This window comes from Aethalodelphis obliquidens, unplaced genomic scaffold (assembly GCF_003676395.1).
Source record: "Aethalodelphis obliquidens isolate GAN/ISIS:26980383/991018 unplaced genomic scaffold, ASM367639v1 scaffold61, whole genome shotgun sequence".
Taxonomy (NCBI): Eukaryota; Metazoa; Chordata; class Mammalia; order Artiodactyla; family Delphinidae; genus Aethalodelphis; species Aethalodelphis obliquidens.
The window spans coordinates 3,049,030-3,059,930 of record NW_020838005.1 but is presented as its reverse complement, the minus strand read 5'-3'; positions in this window follow the sequence as shown (position 1 = coordinate 3,059,930).

Here is a 10,901-nt window from a genome sequence, read left to right as displayed (position 1 = left end):
ACACACACACACACACACACACACACACACACACACACACACACAATGGAATACTACTCAGCCATAAAAATGAATGAAATAATGCCATTTGCAACAAGATGGATGGACTTAGAGGGTATCACGCTAAGTGAAATAAGTCAGACAGAGAAAGACAAATACTATATGATATCACTTATATGTGGAATTTAAAAAATACAACAAATTAGTGAATATAACAAAAAAGAAACAGACTCACAGATATAGAGAACAAACCAGGGGGGAGAGGGAATGGGGGAGGGGTAAGATAGGGGTAGGGGAGTAAGAGGTACAAACTATTATGTATAAAATAAGCTGCAAGGATATATTGTACAACACGGGGAGTATAGCCAATATTTTGTAATAATTATAATTATAAATGGAGTATAACCTTTAAATATTGTGAATCACTATATTGTACACCTGTAACTTACATAATATACAACACATATTATATAATATATATAATGTACAACATCAACTATACTTATAAATACTCACAAACAAATACTTATAAATAAACTAAAAAAATATTAAGAAAAAAAGAACTTCCCTTCCCACAGCCGCCTTATTTGCTCTTTGCCCAGACTTCTCCCTCAGTAAATGGGACCACCATGCACTCTGGCTCAAGCTGGAAACCTAGAAGTTATCTTTGATTCCTCCTTCCGCTCAACACGCATGTTAAACCCATCAGTATGTCTTGCTGGCTCTGTCTCCAAAGTGCATGCCAAATGACTCCATTCTCCATCTCTATCACTATCTCCTTCCAGGACGACAACAATAACCTCCTAACTCATCTTCCTGCTTCCCTTCTTTCCCCTGAGTGATGCATTCTTCCCACAGCAGCTAGGGTGATGGCCTTCGGACTTAAATCGGTTCCTTCCCTCCCCAGCTAGAACCTGCCATTGGGTCCCATGGGTCTTACAATAGACGTCACTCCCTGGGGCAGAGCAGACCTTCTCCCTTGTCCTCAATCAAGCCATAGTAGGCTAACTAACCACCACCCAAAGATACAAGATCCTAAGCCCTGGAACTTGTCAACGTTACCTACTAAAGGGTCTTGGCAGACGTGGTTAAGAATTTTGAGATGAGGCGCTTGTCTTGGATTACCCAGGGGGCCCTAGAGGCTACCACGAGTGTCCTGATAAGAGAGAATCGGGGGAGATTAGGTAGGTGCACACATGGGGGAGAGGGCCTGTGAATGCCTGGAACTTCCAGAAACTGGAAGAGGCAAGGAGGGCTCCTCTCCTGCAGCTAATGGAGGGTGCACTGCCCTGCCAGCAATGTGATTTCAGACTCCAGAACTGGGAGACGATGTGTTTCTGTGGTTTTAAGCCTTTAAATGTGTGGGGAGTTGTTACATCAGCCACAGGAAACTAATGTGCAAGCCAAACTCATGGTGCCTCTGAGCCTTTGCACTGCATGTGCTGACCCTCTCCATCTGACCTGTGTGTGGCCAGCTCTTTCCCGTCTTCAGGTCTCAGCACAGTTTAGGTCTTAGTTCCTCCGAGAGACCTTCTCCAACTCCTACAGCCTTTCCTGATAGGCCCTCATCACTTGTTATTACGTCACCCTATTTATTTTCTTTGTAGCACTAAATGTTACTTATTTAGCTTATACGGCAGTTATAACAAGACACATATATAATAAAAGATGATATACAATAAATTTATGTATCTTATTTATTTCTTCCTGCTCTAATTCATACGAGCAAGGACTTTGTCTTATTCAAATGCTTAAATGCCAGGGCCCAGAGCACTGCTGTGTTAGTTTCCTAGGGCTACCACAACAAAATACCACAGACTGGGGGGCTTAAACCATGGATATATATTTTCTCACAGTTCTGGAGGCTGGAAGCCCAAGATCAAGGTGTTGGCAGGGTTGGTTTCTTCTGAGGCCTATTTTCTTTCCTTGTAGATACCATCTTCCCCTGAGTCCTCACACGGTCTTCCCTTTGTGTGTGTCTGTGCTCTGGTCCCTTCTTCTTATAAGGACACCAGTGATGTTGGATTAGGGCCCATCCACATGACTTCATTTTACCTTAATTATTTCTCTAAAGGGCCTATCTTCAAATACAGTCCATTTCTGAGGTACTGGAGGCTTCAACATATGGATTTTAAGAGGACAAAATTCAGCCCATAACATAGAATAGGCATGCAACAAATGCGCTGTTGCGTGAATGATAAAACTATAAGAATGGCAATGAAAAACAAATGAAGGAGATAAACTGGAAAATCGAAAAGAAAAACTCAAACGGACAGTAAACACATAAAAATATGTCTGATCTCACTAGAATCAAAGAAACACAAATTAAGACAACAAGGAGATACTATCATTTGCCTATCAAGACAGCCAAGGTTAAAAAGAATGGACAATAGCAAAATGGCTAAGATTAAGAAGAATAGACAATGGCCACCTGTAGGCGTGTGGACACAGGGAACTTGCCCTTTGATGTCTTGCTCGTGAGGGTGTACTTGGAACACAGCTTCTGCAAAGCAGCTTAGCATGACGTACTTTGCAAAGTACAGTGTTCTGAAGGGTGAGCAGACTTCCTTAAAGAAGTGATCTGAAAGGTAGGTCTTAGTCAAGTGAAGGGGGAGAAGGGAGCAAATGAGGCAGAGATAACAGTTTGTGTGAAGGCCTAGAAGTCAGGAAACACAGTGCCTTCAAAGACGTGGAAGAGTAGGGAGGGGAGGTGCCTAATTACACTGTCCCTCATAGACCAAGATCAACACCAATGTCATCTTCCTCCCCAAATCACACCTCTACCAACATCTACGTTCACATCTAGTGCATCACTCTGCTTTCTTTTCCTGTTGCACTTATTGTTATGTAAAATGACCTTTTAAATACAATTTATTTAAACATCTGTTTGTTTATTTTATTTATTTATTTATTTTGCGGTACGCGGGCCTCTCACTGTTGTGGCCTCTCCCGCAGCGGAGCAAGGCTCCAGACACGCAGGCCCAGCGGCCACGGCTCACAGGCCCAGCCACTCCGCGGCATGTGGGATCTTCCCGGACCGGGGCACGAACCCGTGTCCACTGCATCGGCAGGCGGACTCCCAACCACTGCGCCACCAGGGAAGCCCTGTTTGTTTATTTTTTAAATTTATTTACTTTTTTATTTTTTGAATTTTGTTTTATTTTTTTTTTATACAGCAGTTTCTTATTAGTCATCAATTTTATACACAGCAGTGTATACATGTCAACCACAATCTCCCAGTTCATCCCCCCTCCCCCCTCCCACTGCTGCTTTCCCCTCTTGGTGTCCATATGTTTGTTCTCTACATCTGTGTCTCTATTTCTGCCCTGCAAACCGGTTCATCTGTACCATTTTTCTAGGTTCCACATATATGCGTTAACATACGATATTTGTTTTTCTCTTTCTGACTTACTTCACTCTGTCTGACAGTCTCTAGGTCCATATCACATCTCAACAAATGACCCAATTTTGTTCCTTTCTATGGCTAATATTCCATTGTATATATGTGCCACATCTTCTTTATCCATTCGTCTGTCGATGGGCATTTAGGTTGCTTCCATGACCTGGCTATTGTAAATAGTGCTGCAATGAACATTGGGGTGCATGTGTCTTTTTGAATTATGGTTTTCTCTGGATATATGCCCAGTAGTGGGATTGCTGGGTCATATGGTAGTTCTATTTTTAGTTTTCTAAGGAACCTCCATACTGTTCTCCATAGTGGCTGTATCAATTTACATTCCCACCAACAGTGCAAGAGGGTTCCCTTTTCTCCATACCCTCTCCAGCATTTGTTGTTTGTAGATTTTCTGATGATGCCCATCCTAAATGGTGTGAGGTGATACCTCATTGTAGTTTTGATTTGCATTTCTCTAATAATTAGTGATGTTGAGCATTCTTTCATGTGTTTGTTGGCCATCTGTATGTCTTCTTTGGAGAAATGTCTATTTAGGTCTTCTGCTCATTTTTTAATTAATTAATTAAGTTTTTTGCAGTACGCGGGCCTCTCACTGTTGTGGCCTCTCCCATTGTGGAGCACAGGCTCCGGACGCACAGGCTCAGCGGCCATGGCTCACGGGCCCAGCCGCTCCGCGGCATGTGGGATCTTCCCGGACCGGGGCACGAACCCGCGTCCCCTGCATCGGCAGGCGGACTCTCAACCACTGCGCCACCAGGGAAGCCCACGACATGTTGGATTTGAAGTACTAGGAGATCTCTGCATGGAGAAGTCCCAGGAGGCAGTACATATAAAGATATTATATACATAAAGTCAAACTGGAAGCCAAAACCTATAGTTGGGATGAGATCACCCAGGTATGGGTGTGAAGACTACCCAGGACTGGGACTTCCCTGGTGTCCAGTGGGTAACACTCCGGGGTCCCAATGCAGGGGGCCCGGGTTCGATCCCTGGTCGGGGAAATAGATCTCGCGTGCATGCCGCAACTAAGAGTCCGAATGCCATGACTAAAAGATTTCGTATGCTGCAACGAAGATCCCGTGTGCTGCAACTAAGACCCAGCGCAGCCTAAATAAATAAATAAATATTAAAAAAAAGAAAAAGACTACCCAAGACCTGTCCACCCATCCCCAACCTCTAGGGTCCTCAAGCAAGAAAGCCAGGCAGGGTCAGGGGGCTGCCAGAACCTGGGGGGTGTTACAGGTTGCATGATGGAGAAACACCATGGAAGTTGAGCACTGTCCCCGCACAAGGCTGATTCTGAGAGAAGGGTTTCACAAAGATTTTGTGGACTACAAACTTTATCATACAGCATCTTCCTTAATGGCCCTTCCCCAATCCTGGCTCCTCCCTTCTCCCCACTGTATCCACTTACATGTAAATGGGAACAGGAGAGGGGGGCTGCCTTAGAAGAAGAGGCAATTTTTCTTTTTGTCATATTTGTTGAACAGCCTTTTCCAGGTTTCTCATTTATCTGCTGACTTTGTTTATGGTATTTTTAATACACAAGTTTACATGTTTTCGATGATCAACTTTAAGTCATCAAATATTTTCCTTAGGATTTTTGAGGTTAAGTCTGGGGCTCCCAAAGTTCAACACAGCCTTTTTCCTTTGTTTCTTATGAGTCAGTTCTGAAGATCATAAAAAAACTAAGAGCTCACAAAGACAAGATCGGCAATATCTAAGGAAAGGGCTCTTCGACACAAGCCAGGCTATGGTTTGCTGCTTCGTTGATTTTTAAAAATTCAGTATTGTATTTATTCTGGAGATAACTGTTGAGTAGGTATTGATAGGACACTGTGTCCTTTTTTAATACTTCCCAGGGGGGAAAGGTCTTTCAGGCATCAGTAATCAGAATTACACGATGGGCTTGTTTTAATTTCTTGGACCGTGCGTGACGTATTGGATTATGTTTCCCCCTTTACGCTGGGTGCTAGGATGCTCAGATCCAATTTTTTTTTCACACTTCCTTTAATAAAAAGTATATCTTCACAAAGCATGTGTTTGGGGAATTAATATTTGCTCTGACTTTACATTTTTCTCCTTTCTTTTCTTTATCTTCCTTCCAATTTATCAAAATTAATTAACTAATTTATTTATTTTTGGCTGCATTGGGTCTTCATTGCTGTGCGTGGGCTTTCTCTAGTTGTGTGGAGCAGGGTCTACTTTTCGTTGTGGTGCGCGGGCATCTCATTGCGGTGGCTTCTCTTGTTGAGGAGCACAGGTTCTAGGCGCGCGGGCTTCAGTAGCTGTGGCACATGGGCTCAGTAGTTGTGGCTCACGGGCTTAGTTGCTCTGCAGCATGTGGGGTCTTCCCGGACCAGGGCTCGAACTTGTGTCCCCTGCATTGGCAGGCGGATTCTTAACCATTGTGCCACCAGGGAAGTCCCATCTTTTAATCTTATACTCATCTTTGATAATGGCATATCGAGTCCTTTTTGAAAGGGGGTGGGAAAGAAAAGAATGAAGAAGAGAAAGAAATGGAAAAGAGAGGGAGAGACAGTTCTCCCAAAATATGTACTTAGCAATCGTACTAAGCTCTCTGATGCTTAATTATTTACATTACCAAAGTACATTTAACTTCACCATGGGACTCCTTCATGTAGAGTTCTCTGAAAATATTTACATTTTCATTTGCTTTATTAAACAACAATTCCCGATAGGCACAGTATCTCTTTAACATGTCTGCTGTGTAAAGTGAAGTTTTTTTTGGCCATGCAGCATGCAGGATACTTAGTTCCTCAAACAGAGATCAAACCCCTGCCCCCTGCAGTGGGAGCACAGAGTCTTAACCACTGGACCACCAGGGAAGTCCCATGTATAAAGTGAATTTTATCTGTATTTCAAAATAGAGAAAACCATCCATTTCCAGCAATATCTATAATGTGAAGAACTCAGCTATGGGCTGAACTTGGCTGTTATCTAGCCCAGTACCTTTTGGTTGTTTCCCTTTGTTTATTCTAGATGGCCTCATTATTAACTGTTTGATACGTGTCAGCCCCTGTTCTTTTACATGTATATTTCTTTTAATCCTCACTATGAAGAGACTGAGACCCAGAGAACTTACATGATCACTCACGAAACCCAAGTCAATGGTAAAAAGACAAGAATTCCCGTCTCCACTGCCTGGGCTTTGGCTACCACGTGACACTGAATCCTTCCTTCTCAAATAATTCCAATTGTATTCTCTGTGCTAATTAGCAAAAATAGGCAGTTTATACCTATGCAGTCTCTCTCTCTCTCTCTGTCACACACACACACATACAAGTGATTATTAACTTGTATGATATGTTGTATATATCTAACTTAACGTAAATCATTTCCAGATAAAAATTGAAAATTTAAGTCATGATCACCTTACACCCATTTAGGACGGCTACTGTCAAACAACAACAATAAAAGCAGTTTTCACTTGGCAGTGAAAGCGCGGAGTCCTAACCACCAGACTGCCAGGGAATTCCCCGAGATGGGTGTTTTTCAAGGGGATCAGATTGGCCTTCTAATCGCCAAGGCCAGTGTGAAGTTATGGAACCTGCCCAAGATGGTGAGGAATGTGTGGCCCAGTGGAGAAAGGAGAGGCAACAGTGAAAAGAATCATTTTACTCCCAACACAGTCCCGGGAACCCATGATGAGAAGGTCGAGAGGTGGGAGCCAGCTTGCAGGATGCATGTCAAGGAGGTCAGTGAGTGTGGGCTGCAGTGAGCACGTAGGAGGGGAGCATTGCATCACGGTAGCAAGGTAGGACCTGCGAGGTCATGGTCAGGACTTCTAAATTTTATCCAGAAGGAAATAAGAAGTCACTGCTGGGAGAAGGTGGGGCAGTGAGCAGAGCAATGACTGTTTGGAGCCTTGGACTAAGGTGGTAGTGGTGGAAGTTAGATTTGGGATGTATTTTGAACGCAGAGGCTAAGATTTGCTGATGGGTTGAATATGGGGGTGTTACAGAGACATGGGTGGAGAGGGAGGACGAGGTGACCTAAGCCACTGAATGGACCACGTTGCCATTTAATCAGATGGAAGAAAATGCAGGAGAAATGAGTGGTCTGTGTCTGTGTGTGGAGTGGAAATGTATTTTGGACACAATAAATTTGAGATGCCTAATAGCTGTCCAAGTGGAAGTGGGAAGCAGACGGATGTATGAACCTGGAGTCCAGGGGCCAGATTGCAGCTACAGACATAACTTGGGAGTCTTCAGTAACTAGATGCCATGAGATGCTGGGTGCTCATGTCCAGGGATCACTCTAGGGTGCGCTGGAATTAAGAGGCAAGAGAGGAGGGGCGTCCAGCGAGGAAGCCTGAGAAGCTGCTCCCGGGATGTAGGAGGGGAAAACACAAGAAGGCAAGATCCTGGAAGCCAAGAGATGAAAGTGTGTGATCCACGGCATCAAGTGCTGATCGGATGTTACAGTGGACAAGGACTGAGCAGGAACTATTGAATCTGGCACCATGGAGGTCATAGGTGACCTTGACAAGGGATGTTTTGCTGGGGTGATGGAGAAGCCGAGGGAGTTTAAGAGCAAAAGAGAGGAAGTGAAAAACTGTTCCACTTTTCCAAGGATGTGTGCTGTAAAGAAAGGCTGAAAGGAGATGTGAAGTTCTCCCCGCCTTTAAATAAGAGATATTTGAGCATCACAGAGAAAGCTCTCTGACGCTTAGTGATGCATTGTGGTGAATATTATAGCAGCATCTTCCAACTTAGTAATTCTCTCCTTAATTCTAGTTTATCATTCATCCCGTGTCTTTTTTCAGTGACTGTGTAATTCACTCTCAAAGTGTTTTTTTCTCATATCCATTTGATTTTGTTTCATTTCTGCATATTTTATTTTAGAATTTTTAATGGCTGTTATTCCTTCATTTATCTCCTTGGGGATCCTAAACATAAGTAATTCAAGGTAAACTCATAAATACTTACATGGCCCTGTGTGCCAGGCATTGTTCTAAGCATTTTAAGTATATATAAAATCTCATGTAATTACAACAACCCTCTAAGGAAGATATCGTTATTACCCTATTGTACAGGTGAGGGGACCCAGGCACAGGAAGGGAAGTCAGGTAAATCGACCGAAGTCCACAGATAACATGTATCAAACCCAAGCTGTCTGGCTCCAGTCTGGCTTGTAATCATTACGCTATGCTGCCGCTTTAAAAACAAACAAACAAACAAAACCCTGCTGTTTACAGAGATTTGTACACCCACGTTCATAGCAGTATTATCCAAGGGCCAAAAGGTGGAAGCAACCCAAGCATCCGTCAACAAACAATGGAATACTATTCAGTCTTGAAAAGGAAGGAAATTGACACATGCTACGCCATGGATAAACCTAGAAAACATTATGCTAAGTGACATATGACAAATATTACCAAATTAATAGAGATAGAAAGTAGAATAGTGGTTGGTAGGGGGAGGGACAGGGAGGTGAGAATGGGAAGTTAGTGTTTGATGGGTACAGAGTTTCAGTTTGGGACGATGGAAAAGTTCTGGAGATGGATGGGGGTGATGGTTGCACAGCAATGTGAATGCATTTAATGCCACTGAAATGTGCACTTAAAATTAATGTGCACTTTAAATTAATGAAATGTGCACTTAAAATTAATGTATATTTAACCGCAGTTCTTAAAACACTGTCTTTCATTTGCATTCCCTCTGGAACCCATCATCTGAGGGCTGCCTGTGTTGGCCCCGTGATTTTAGCGTTAGGTATCTTGGCGTTTTGCACGGTCTGGAGGCTCCCGCAAGGCCGGAGGTCTTTACTGGGCACGCAGCACAGGGGCCTCCGCGCCTGCGTATTTTGCGGAGTCTCCTCCACTGTGACCTTGGCGGTGCCCGCTCGGCTTCCTCTGCTGCAGCTCGGCTGCGAGGCTGGCTCCTCCTCCCACGGCCTCAGCTTCCTACCAGCCGGGGCTGATGATGCAGTGTCCGCAGGGGCCGTCCTCTGCGTTCTCTGCCCCGCAGACACCAGCTTTCCAGAGCTGGCTGACCTTGGCCCTGCATGCACCCCCTGTGAGGGTTGCGACTCCCCATCTCCAGCTCCACTGCCTGCTTTTGAACTAGAGCCCAGAAGGCCCCGCAGTTTCCACCTCTGCATGGGTCTCTGTATGTTATTCTGTTTTGAGAGTGGATATAACTTTCCTTTCTTTAAAAAAAAAAAAAAAATCTATTTGATTTGCTTAGAACAGGTTGGAAAGAGCTCCTTATAATATCACTTAAGCCAATAAATATTGCTTGTAAAGTGATTTTTAAAGGCATGTTTGCAACTCCATTCAACACTTGCAATTACCCCAGTATAACTTTTAAATCCGTGTTAACTTTCTTTGCCTGTTCCCATCATTTTGGGGATAAGCAATCAGAACTACCATTGACTGAGGGCGTTTCCAGTTTTCCAATCAGGATTTGTTCTTAACATGAGGATAATATGAATAGTATGAGGATGTGTGAATTTGGGGGATGGGTGATGGAACTGTCGGGTATCTTGGTTATGATGGGAGTTATATAACTCTGTGCATTTGTCAAAACTCGAAGAACCGTATACTAAAAAGTTTTACTTTATGTAAATGAAGCCTAATTTTTTTTAATGGAGAAAAACAAGTTATCCGGTAAGTACAGCTTTCTCTGAATTACAATTTTGACCTAGTTGTGAAATACAACATCTCTTTGAGTGCCCCCCCAAATAATCCACTTAGTCTCTGGAACAAGCAGGGCAGACTTCACTGGAGATTTTGTTTGGGAAAAAAGAGATTTACATTCCAAAGTCCCTCTCAGCTAGAGAATATCTGTGGCCTCTTTCCTCCTCCTCCATCCCCTAGGGATCTGACCTCTACACTCACCCCAAATTCCTCTGCCTGGATTATGAAGACCAGTTTAGTTTTCTGCCTTGTGCTCTCAAACTTACACACCAGGTGTGATTGCAAGGTTGGATGTAGTTTCACACATGCCTTGAAAAAATCGCTTTAGGGACTTCCCTGGCGGTCCAGTGGTTAGGGCTCCACGCTCACAGGCTGCAAGGTGCGACCTCCCCCCAAAAATCGCTTTACAAGTAATATTTGTTGGTTTAATGGTGTTGAAGGTAAGCGCATCACTGGGCTCAGGAAAAGTGCCCCACCCCCCAAGGCGGGGAACGCGTTGGCCTTATGCGATAGGGGCTTGGAGGAGAGGGTCTCAGGGAGACCTTCCGAGGCAGCTTCCTCCTTTTCAGGGCCATTGATCTTAATGGAGCAAAAAGAGACTAGAGCAAAACCCTGCCCACTTGTATCCCTCCTTCACCTTCCACTTCTTTTTCTACTCCATCCTTCTCCTACTATTTAAATATGCTCAAACCTGTTCAGCTTTAAAAAAAAAAAAAAAACCTCCCTCAAGTCCCTATCCCCCAGTCATCATCCCATCTCTTTCTTCTCCTCCGTGGCCACGTGTCCCCTAAAGGGCTGTCCCCATTCCTCCTCCTGCTCTGC